The sequence below is a fragment of the Channa argus genome, chromosome 1 (genome assembly GCF_033026475.1).
Source record: "Channa argus isolate prfri chromosome 1, Channa argus male v1.0, whole genome shotgun sequence".
Taxonomy (NCBI): Eukaryota; Metazoa; Chordata; class Actinopteri; order Anabantiformes; family Channidae; genus Channa; species Channa argus.
In genome coordinates, this window is record NC_090197.1 from 19,834,797 (window position 1) to 19,846,635 (window position 11,839).

The window sequence follows — 11,839 nt, forward strand, 5'->3', positions numbered from 1 at the left end:
GTGTGCATTGGAGGGTTAGTGAGGCTCTTTTGCAAGAGGCTTTGAATATGGGGCTTTGAAATACTTTTTGTGCTACTTTTTTTGGATCAGGGACACATTAGACCACACACTGATTGGACAGCGAAAAGTTATGGCAACCACCCGAAATATGAAATAAAACACAAATCCACCATTTTCTAGTCAGCTGCCAGGGAGAGTGAACCTTGGCAAGGGAAGTGAAATGTTGTTTTAAACAGGCAGAGTGAGGACAGCCTGCCACAGAGTTTGGGTCATCAGTGTGGTCATTAAGCAGACTGTAATGGGCCATGAGAGAGGCTGTTCTGCTCTGGCGCCGGGCTGGCCGACCTGTGGATCACACCGCCATTATCAGCCGACTGATCGCACCATTATGCCCTTGATGGAGGAGAACTCTGGATGTGGCTGGAGGAGACCAAAAACTGTCGCAGTATGCTGCAAATCTGCAGACACGCACTATGAGCAAATGTGGGAATGGGCTTCTCATGTACACAACACACATTTTTGTTAGTGATATATAATTTTTAAGATTCATATTCATTAATCTACATTTGCTAATAATTTCCTAGGATCACAAAGCTGAGAAAAATATTTGTCCATCTCTTATTCCTTTAATAGAAAAGGTGGCACCTTGCACCAGCGCCAATCAGCTCTGCATTCATTCTGTTTTGTAATGCACCTGTATTCACTAATAAATTCACTTCCCTTTTCTTCTAATACTATATTTTATACAGGAAGCTAAAGGTCACAAGCACATGCATACAGCTGGGGATGCTAAGTGTGAGGGGTTGCAGAGGAGAATGAAACAAAGATGGTGAGTGAGATGACAGAAATGCTTTCACAACTACAAACACTACTCACAGTAAATGTCAACCCAGCCACTCACTCTTGCCACTTCTTCCTTATTTATTTCATTTCCTGCCACAGACTTGTCTGTCCGGGTGACTTCCTGACAAAATGAAATATGTTTCTTTTGTCTAGATGCCTAATGAGACAGCTTTCATAAGAAGCCTACGGATTAAAAAAAAAAAAGAAAGAAATATGACTCTACACAATTGTCTCGGGAAAAGAAATACACACGCAACCCTGATCTGTTGCAGCCTTGTATTCCACAATACTCCATCTACTCATTATTTCCTTTCCCCATCCTTCCTGTGTTAAGTTGCTGCTGAAATATTGTGTCCAAGGACTCAGCATAAATAGGTTTTCATGTTTTATATAAATCAAATGAATACAGAGTGCTTTCTACCGTGACACGAAAGTGATGCCTTTTGTAGACACAGCTTGAAAAAATACCCTCCAAAACTTCCCCCTGCATCCCTTGAAGTCATCTCGCGTCTATTGGTCCAAGTTTGGAGCCAGCAGACGTCGCAACACTCATTAATCTTACAATGACTTTCCTGGTGGTTGCTAGGGAATTGTAGCCTGTTATGTCTTGCGCTACAACCACCGAGTGCTCAGTCTCGCTGCCAGCAGTGGTCCAAAGAAGCAAAAAGGAGGAGGCCGGTCTCAATGGAGAGGGATGCGGGCAGCATAAGCCCAAAGCAGCTGTAGGACAACTCTCACACAGCACGGCAGTTGGCCAGGCAAACTGCACTGAGTGTCAAACTCACTCAGCTTGCTGGTGGAGTTCACTGATTTCAGAAGCCTGTGTGAGCCTCTACATTTGGTGGGGAGATGGGGAGGGGAGGGCATCTCTTTACAAAATTCAGAGTATCAAAAGATGGATGATTTCACAGTTAGGGATTATTTTGTCTCATTTCATCCCACCCTCCCTCGTGCAATCTGCTTCATCTGCTTTCCTCTTTGTCGCTCATTAGGCTTTCATGAAGCGCACACAAAATGTTTTACTTGCCAGCCAACCAATCGAAGCAGGAGGTCTGGACATTAGACTAATTGTGGTCATTTGGCCAACTCCTTTAGTTGGTGCCAACAGAAACCAAGTTAGTATGGTAAAATTCTCAACTCCACAAGAAACCCTAGGACCTTCAAATGCAGGACAGCATGTAAATAGGCAGGATCCACAAGATATTGCAAAAAATAGCAAAAATAGGAAACTCAGTTTGTCAGTTTCGTCTGTACATCGAATGTATTTCTATATCAAGGTATAGCCCATATTCCAAGCTTCCCACAATCCAAAAATGCATTGTTTTATGCACACTAATGAATTGTTTCAACATTCAATTTATTTTCACAGTCCTTCAATTTTCTTCTTAGAATTCTTAGAATTGCATTACTTAAAACAAAACATAACAAACTGTTTATATTAAGGTTATATGGGAGAACAAAATTCATCATGCATAGTTTTTCAGGCGGAGTGATTGATTTGTGTGCCAGCAACGGAGACTTTCAGAGGTGAAACAGTCTTTTTCCAGTGCAGTCCCATCATGCCCTTGTATTCTGACCTTTTGTCCAATTCATCAATTACTCCCTTGTTTTTTGGGAATCATTTATACTGACTGACGAAAGAAACTCAAAAGGACATACTGTAGCTCAGTTCATGCTTATAAAAGTACAAACACACATTTTTGACTGCAGGTACTGTATATATACACACATCTAGTCTATAGGATTAAGCTTAAATGTGTGCACAATGCTGGAGACAGCTGTTCAAGCCAGGACTTATTATCATAGCTGTAAGTTTACTATTAAGAATGCAATTTGTCAATGGCAATTTGTCTTCAGGTGTGTCCCCAGCTTGAGCTAACAGCATTTTAAGCTGGGGACACACCTAAAGACTAGCCAAGACTTTCTAAGACTGTTTCCACTACTGTCACAGATTTGTAGTTTCTGACAGTCTGGGAGCAGCACACACCTGAAGAGTGGTCAGTATCAACTGTAAATTCACATAACTGTGGTTTTCACGTTTTATAAATACATTTGTACACAATAAACAGACTAAAAGGATGAGATCCTGGATGCAGAGGCAAGGACAACACAGATTGTAGTGCCAACAGAGGAAGTGAAGGCAAAATAACTTTTCCCATGTGAACTCCAGACAAGGTGAGGTGAAATCAAATTTGAACATTGCTTTTACACATGCACCGTTACACAGAAATTGTCCGAGTCACAGGGAGAACTCTGTTTGATTTTAGTGTGGGCTGGTGCCTGGCCAGAGCAAGTATGCTGCGGGAATCACAGTGTTTTGTTTACAGCACAGCGAAACCACACCAAAAAAAACAAAGTTGTGACAGTCACCTAATAGAAAAGGCAACACGTGTATGCTCTTGCTTTGAATCGTCCCGACAATGTGGCATAAAGCTGCGTGCTGTACCCACACAATACCCAGAGTTTGTACCTAGTGGCTGAGAGGATAAATGCTCGGGCTGTCTGACTCAGACATGTGCACATACACATACACATACAGTTCCCCTAGTGAAGTCTAAAGATGTGAATGTGTGAAAACAGTTTCCTCAATTGTGACGCTATCAGTTGCTGAAAAAATCTTTGTGAGAACAAACGGCAGCGACTGGGTCTTAAGACTGAAAACTGCAATCTTTACACAGCAGGCAATTAACTATTTTCTTCGCTGACTGTCAGCACAGACTGAGTAACACTGGCACCAACCAGGAACAATAAGGTCCAACCAGTCTTCACGTCCAAATCAGATTTATGATCAGCTCTACGGTCATTAAGTGTAGTCATTTACCGTACGGCATAGAGGCTGGTATCAATCCTCTCATGTATTAGCAAGTAATATCTTCTTATCTTCTTATAATGAAGAATTATTTAAGTAAATATTTGTTTAGGAGACATCAAATTGTACAGATGACTAAGCACCTGATTAAAAAATATGCACTCATACAAATTAGTAATAAAAACTTTAGCCTTTAGTTTCTCCTAGTTGTTCATTGGTTTTAAATTCGTATATAAACTCCACCTGACAACAGTTATGCCTGCAGCAAAAGATTTTTTCTAACAAAAACCCTCTTAGACAAGGGAAGTCCGGGGCAATATAACTTGTCCAGATTTCCAATGTGAAAATACGGCAGCATTTTCCCTTAAATTCCAAACATATCTTTTCCAAAGGAAAGTGTACTCTAATTAACTGTCTGAAGGAAATTGCACAGCATACATGTCACATGCCCTGAAGCTGTGTAACATGAACGAATACATAGATAAAGCCAAGTCACACGATCCGGGTCTATCATGAGATTCAGTATATTCTCTGTTGATGCATAGCTATGCTCTCAGCATTGAGCCTACATGTTGGGCTATTTCTTATAATACTTGCTCGTCGATGACTAACTAACTTGTGTAGCAATATACATGTGAATACAGATTCCGAGAAAACCAAGGCAGCTTGCCATGACAAATTCACAGTCTATAAATGAACCTTTGAAGTCTGATCCAGAAACCCATTACCTGAACTATGATGGCTGTCACCCTGCATTTCACTATTATTCATCAGATAGAGTCCAGGGCTGTATGTTTCAAGCTTTGTAAAGCATAGAAGTTCTAGTCTCATGCAATCTGTAAGCAAATGTCACCTAAATTGTGATTTGTATAACCTACTGATATATATGTTTGTATAACTTCAAGGGTATCCTGTCAATTAAAGTAAATATGTGTCATTGTCATGTCTTTTTTATTAGAGAAGATTACACTGCAGCCTAGATAATGAATGTGTGTGTGTTTAAGTTTAATAGGGAAGACTGACCTTCAATCATTCAGCAAGATATACGTGAGACATCTACCTAATATACAAATAGTAAGTGCACAGTTTTCTGAAAATAAAATTACACAAATGTGGCAGTATACCCTTCTTTGCTCCTGTTATTTTATCCTTCTCCAAGTGCATGAAACTAAATGGCTTAACACTAGAGGGCTCACACGCATTGCCATACAGTAAAGCTCCTCTTTGTTTGAGCAGTGGAGGGGTTGTTAGAAATCTACCACTATCATGGCTGTCCAATGTATTATTGATTATGCTTTATTGTGCCGAAATATCCTTTTATAGCCGCAGACAAGAAACTACAGAGTAGATGGAATATAACATCTGAATTCATAAGCAAAACTGCACCATGTCTCCTGACACCAGAGTGCAAACTGAGGACAGCGCAAACTCAGGCAAGAGGTTTTTGGGAAATTTAGATGAATTTAGAAGGGGTGGGGTGGGGGGGAGTTTTAGCAAGGGATTTAGATGTGTGTGTGTGTGTATCTGTCGGTGTGCATGACAGAGAGGGAAGAATACTAATATGTAACTATGTGTGTGTTTCTGCCTGCCTTGGAAAGCTTGTGTTTTGTTTGCATGCTCGAACACACCACCAAGTCAATCCTTTATGGTAGTAGTGCATGTGTAAGATGTTGCAAAATGAGCAGCTGGTCTCCCCTGTGGGGGTCATTAGCAGTGAAGCTCATCCTTTTGTCACACACTCCAGTGTCTGTCCCTCACCTCTCAGCCCAACCTCAGGGCCCGTCATGTTCCCCCTGCACACCTGGCTTTACTTCTTCTTCTTTCCAGCTTCAAGGTTCCTCTCGCTACTCCCACAGAAACTGAACTATATTAATAGAAAGAAGGAGAGAGAGCATGAATGATCGAAATAGAGATGAGGCTGAAGAAATAATCAAACAGGTAAGAATGAGAAGTCTGTTGGCTCTCCCCAACCTCCTGGAGGATGCGCCTACCAGCACTTGTACAGTTCTTCCTCTGCTCCACTTCCCGTGTTATTTCCCGAAATCCCTCACCTCCCTCATCCATTCATCCAACCTGGTCAGCATGCTTGCCTGCCTCCCTTCGCTCCCAGCCTCTCCGCAGCCATTCCACAGGGAGAGTCAGTTATGTGAAAGCCTTCTCTTCTCCCCTAATCTCTGTATGGCAGAGAGGTTGGAGTTGGCTTCACTTTATATACACAGACCCCCACTCGTTTGCCTCTGCCCAGAAAAATCTCTGCTCATAGTTACAACTGACAGTATGCCAAGACTCGCTCCACACCAGCCCAACAAGCCCCAACGCTTGTCTCTTTTATGGCTCAGCTCTGACCCTTCTCAACCTTGCATGTACTTATTAAGATGTTGATTCAAATTGTTTCTATGGCCCCTCTTCAGCGTTTGTGAAACAGATATGTGAAAATACACTGGAGCACTGAGGAGGTTGATTGAAGATTAGATAGGGGCTAAGCAGGTGCTGTTCCAGGAATAAAATAGTTCTCAAGTGGAGATGTTCCCTGTCTGATCTACAGACATAGAGAATTAAGTGCAGTTGATCCTAGAGGTAGTTAGGTGGAGATTAAAAAACAAATCCTGACAGGCAGGTGCATTGGAAGAACTTTTGTTTTTCCAAGGCACCTTTTGATTTGAGGGAAATGTTCTTGATTTATACGCTCACTTGTCTGTCATATTTTAGGATCCTTCCCAGAGGGTCATGGCCATCCCTCACTGGATTCAAACAGACTGAGTGCAGATTGGGACTGAACTCCCTTTATAGATTTCTGCTCCAACTAAAGTGGCTCTTTCCCTTCAAATGGCCATGACCCCAACACAATTAACCTGACCATTTCTCTCTTTCAAGGACATCCACTGGGAGTTTGTGGAAATGGGCCAACTTATCATCATCCTTCGCCCCCTGATTGGTAATAGATGGAGAAAAAATGATGGATGTGATTTACCATATGTACTGTAGTATCTGGCTTTTTAACTTCACCTTTCAAACTCTCTTTTCCTTTTCAATGTGTTCACTCATCACTACAGTGATGTCGTAAGACCTGCAGTCACAGCTTTTACTTAAGAATCTCTGTATACCCTGCTTTACTAGCTTGTTAATCACTCCTGCAACTATTGCATGTGGAAGCAACGCGACGTGGGCCCTCCCAACTGGATGAATGAAAGTACCATTGATTTCCTATGGAGGCACAGTGCCACGCCAGATGCACAGGCACACAAGGTAGATCAGGGGTTAATGAATATCAATGGTAATCTAATGAAAGAGCAGAAAGAAAGAAGGAAAGAAAATTTGAGGTAGAAGCAGATCTTGTAGAAAGATAGGCTTTCAAAAGGTGCACTATAGGTCTAGTCAGAAGTGATTGTTGTTAGATAGAAAACAACACTCATTTGCAGTAGGATTTACTTAAATAAATAAAGGCTCTTGTCATAACATTATCACTAACATAACATCTTTCTCTTTTCTGTATAGTAGTCTTTTTAATGCAACTGCCACATGCCTCATAAAAACTCTGTATTTGTTTTGCCAACTCTTCCTTTACACAGATACTGAGGAGCTTTCACTCTATTGTAGCCATTCTATCCTCATCCCTCTTCCAGTAGAGAGATTATCAGGGTGACAGGGTGAAGCCTGTCGTCTCAAAACACACCAGGTCAAAGCAGGCTGTCCTCCCCTTGCTCTGCAACCATTGTTAATTCTCTCCTATTTTACACCATTGATCTTCTGCCTCCCAGCCCAAACATCCAGGTCTTTGTGGAGCTGTTAAGCTGCTCCACTACTGGACTTTCTGCCCTCGTGCTGCTGTGAGCATGATATTGATCCCCATAACTAGAGGTGGGTAAAAATAAAATAAAATAAACAAAGGTGAGGTATTTTGTAAGATGAATGGAACAACCTTAATGAAGAACACTAGTGTGATGTAGTTATTTAATAGTAAATTCAATAATAATAATTTCCTCGGATTATTTTACAATGAATACTCTAAATGTGCTAAATGTGGTTGAGTTGATTTTAGAAACTTTCAAGGGCGGTGTCAAATCTGTCCAGGGTCCCAAAAGGTGACAAAGCCCATTTGCCAAAGCCTCTGAAGTTACTGTTTATATTTCTTTTTTTCTTTTTATTCCAAAAACCTCAAAAAGATACAAAATGGTAAGTGTTCTCCTTAAGACCTGTATCCAAGTCACATTACAACTGAACTAAAGACTTCCTGTTACAACACAAACAAAAAAGGAACAAAAAAGGTAAAAAATTACCCAAAACAGGTGAAAAATGTGTACAAGTAAACATCGGATGAATACAAACTTCCTTTAAATGACCACAAACACAATATGACACAAACCCTTCAAAATAAATGTAGAATGTTCTAATTCATCCATCTACAGTACCTAGAAAAATGTAGAGAATTTTATTTTATTTTTTTACATAAATGGTGATTCTTTCAAATGTTGGTACAGGCAAGAACTGGGGCTGACTTGTGACAAAGAAAGACACAACAGTTTATTATAAACCTTTCACAAATGTTTTCAACAATTCCTCTAAACCAAATGAAAAAAAATAAGTCACTTGTGATTGACTTCCAAAACAGTGCGACAGTTCTCTGATTTAACACCCCTATCAGGAAAACATTTGATTTAGTTTTCTACAGCTCCTCCTGGGGGACAGCCAAATGCTTCCAGGTAATGTGCAAGATGTCCTCTCTCCAGTGTGCTATGGTCTGCCCCGAAGTCCCTTCTTGCTCAGTTGCATGAACAGTAGTACCAAAGGGACACAGCAGGGAGCTATACTTACTACCTCATTTGAGTTCTTTCAGTGTAGAGGTGCTCAGCGGCTATTAGAGGGTGGGCTGATCACATCATAGCCTGAGCTGCCACTATCAAATAAGCCCCAAATAACTGAAACCTGCAATCATGGTCAAATTAATGGCCGGGTATTTTAATACAGAATAAAAATCCTTCTCCACATGTGAAAGATGAAGCTGCGTTTATCACTGAGACCAGTCTAACAAAAATGTGTCTGCATCAAAGCCTGATCTGACATGTAACATAATAAAAATGCAGCGCACACATCTGCTGTTTGGTTGCCGGTCATTCTATGGAGGGCAGACCCTAAAACAAGATTAGAATTCCCCAAACATGTTTCTTTGACTCAAAGCAGACTCTAATTAGTTTGGGACAACTTCTTCTAAAATCTTGGGTTAAAACAATGTCAGTTTAGAGATCTGTCCAGACTGTGCAGGAGATAAGGTGTCAGGCCTCGGAGAGCTGATTAGGGAATGGGGCTAACAAGTGAATCTGATATTCTTAAAGCCTCCATAGGATTGGAGGTGGAAATATAAAAAGAGAAAAACAAGCCACTCCTGCTTCCTTACATGCTCCTACATGCTACATCAGCTTTAAATCCTTTATAGTAGTGTGGAACATTTACCAGCACCTCATTTATAGAGAGATTTTCTGCACTTTATCATGATATCATTCAGCCATGGCAGGGATATTACTTGTTTACTGTGTTATAAAAGGGCACTGACAACAGGATCACACGTACGGTATTTATTATATTTAGTAGAGGAACAGGTTGTGCTGCAAATCCAAGCTTGCTGAAGGTAGAGTTTTTATTAAAGCTGAAATATGTTGACTAAATAAAATTTAACTGTAAGCTCCAGCTTGGCAGACCACAGGCAGCACATGAGTCCTCCACTGGTGCTTTCTTTTCCAAAGATTCAACCCATCCATCTGCCTGTCTTTCCCTCCTTCTTAACCGCTAACCCCCACCTGCACGTCAGCCATGTCACATTTCCCACCCACCCTTCACAGACCCTTTGCAGCCTATAGAAAGAGTTTGTGGCGCTACAACGCTCGACTTAACTTTGCTAAAAGCTTTCTGGCTAAGGGAGTCAGTAATTTTATTTCTCTATTTCTCACATTCCTCCACCCCCCATCCACATGCCTGCATTATCCTAAGCCAAAGCATCCGAGGTGTGTAACGTAAGCCTCTGCAGTGCGTCTCATGTTTCATAAAGAGATAAGGGCCACTAAAAATACCCATCGTTTGTGGAGCGATAGTCAAGCATTAGGAGAGGTATCTACAGTGAGCAGCCAGCAAGGCACAGTCTCCTGTGATTCCAACCAAAGACATTTAAGAAACAAAGCAGGATCCCATAGACACAAGTGTAGATACTACTTTATACAGAGAAAAACTGCTGTTAGTCACAATTAACACAGCTCTGTTTGGATATATTATTAATATGAATCTATTCTGAAAACCAGAAATATTAAAGGAAATATTTGTACACCCTTACATTGAACTGACTGAACTGACACCCTTACATTGTGCTATGCTGTCATTTGTAAAATATCCTAAATGCACTAGAGTAAATGCACACACCTGATTCTGAAAGAAATCCAGGGAGATTAGTTTTAAAAGCAGGTCCATTTAGATAAATTAGTCTTGATAAAAGAGGCTTCCTGCGGTAATACGAAAATGGAAATTAAGTTTAAGCTGTCATTTATCTTTACCAAAGATTGATCACTGCAAGATTGATCCAAGATTACTTGGGTAAAGTCATTATTGCCTCTAATTTTAGGTTCACACTCTAGTCAATTCAGGTAGGAGTACATACAGTACAACAATATTAAATATAGGTTTGACATATGTCATCTCTAAGTACGATCACATCTTAAAGCTAACAAAGGGGAATGCATCAACACGTTTCCTCCTGCTACAAAGATCTTACTGTAGATCCTGTTGTTGAACAGAAGCTGATCCTCATAGGGAGGTCTGTCCTCCTCTGTACCCGTAAGGCAGCTGGGGCACAGCATAGTGAGTCTGTTTGCACTGCTGTTTTTATCCATGCATACAGAGGACAAGGAATACAGCTGTGAACAAACACACACACACAAAAACACACACATTTAAACTAATTGGGATGTCTGTTGCCATACCAAGTTTTGCAGCAGCAGCCATTGTACGTGCATAACCTTAAGTTACATGTAGCTTGTTAAAAAGAAACTGTGACTGAAACGAAGCCAGATCAGGGCTGTTTTGCCTTTGAGCAACTGTTTGTCTCTCTACCCATCTAATTCCCCTCACACTATCCATTGCTCATTCTATTCTCTACAGAGATTGCATTTTTTACATGCTTAGACAGACAGATGGATTAAGACAAAGGAAGACTTAGGCAGTCACTTTCGGGAGTATCAAAGGGGCTAAAAATTATGTGAAGCAATTATCTGCACCTGGTGAATCAAGAGATTTGCCAGAAGGCTTTTCCTCAAATACCTCTTGGGCCTGCTACAGCCCCACAATAAAAACTCATCAAAGTTCCTAAAAGTATATTAAGGTAAATCAGTGTCAAGTGCGGAATTAATTGAAGATATTTAATTAAAGGATGACTTCACTAATTTCCAACTTGGTTCTACGTGAGTATGTGAATGGTAACCTCTCTATGCTTTTGTTTAAAATATCTACATATACGTAATATCTAGAGACGTATTATCTGAACATGTCTGAACCACATTGGTCCAGTTCAGAGGTATAGAAGTCTCATATATGGAAATTATCTTGTAATTGTATTATAGTGCAACATACAATAACGAACAAGCTGGCATAGAGTAACAAAAAATATTTGAAAAAATATATATTCAATATAGCATCAGGTAGCATTTACTTGGATTGTTGGTAGTGTTTTTTTCATCTGCAGTACAGGATGCAATCAAAAACATTTGTGTGTGTGGAGCTCAGTGATACATTCAGCAGGTACTTTTAGTGTTGTAAAACTTGATCTAATGGTACTTTGCATGGCACTCAGCCTTGGTTTTCTGCATAACAAGGTCCTCGTTCTTTATTGTACATGCGGGTAAGTTTTAATTTTTGACATCCTTGTCACCCATTATCTCCCAAAACAAGCAGAAATAGACAATACAGTCTCTGAGGTTCTTTATTTTCTGCCGTGGTATTCTAGCTTGTATGCAGCTTTCAATAAATTTGCAATGATCTCAATAATTTCTCACGTCAGTGTGCAGTGTATATTTTTCATTAAGGCAGTACAAGTGGCCTCTAGGACAAATGGATTCTACTTCTCTCCCACTTCAGATTCATTATTTTCTACCATTCAATTTCCTGCAACCATTTCTTCAACTTCTTTATCTACTTATTATCTTGTTCTGC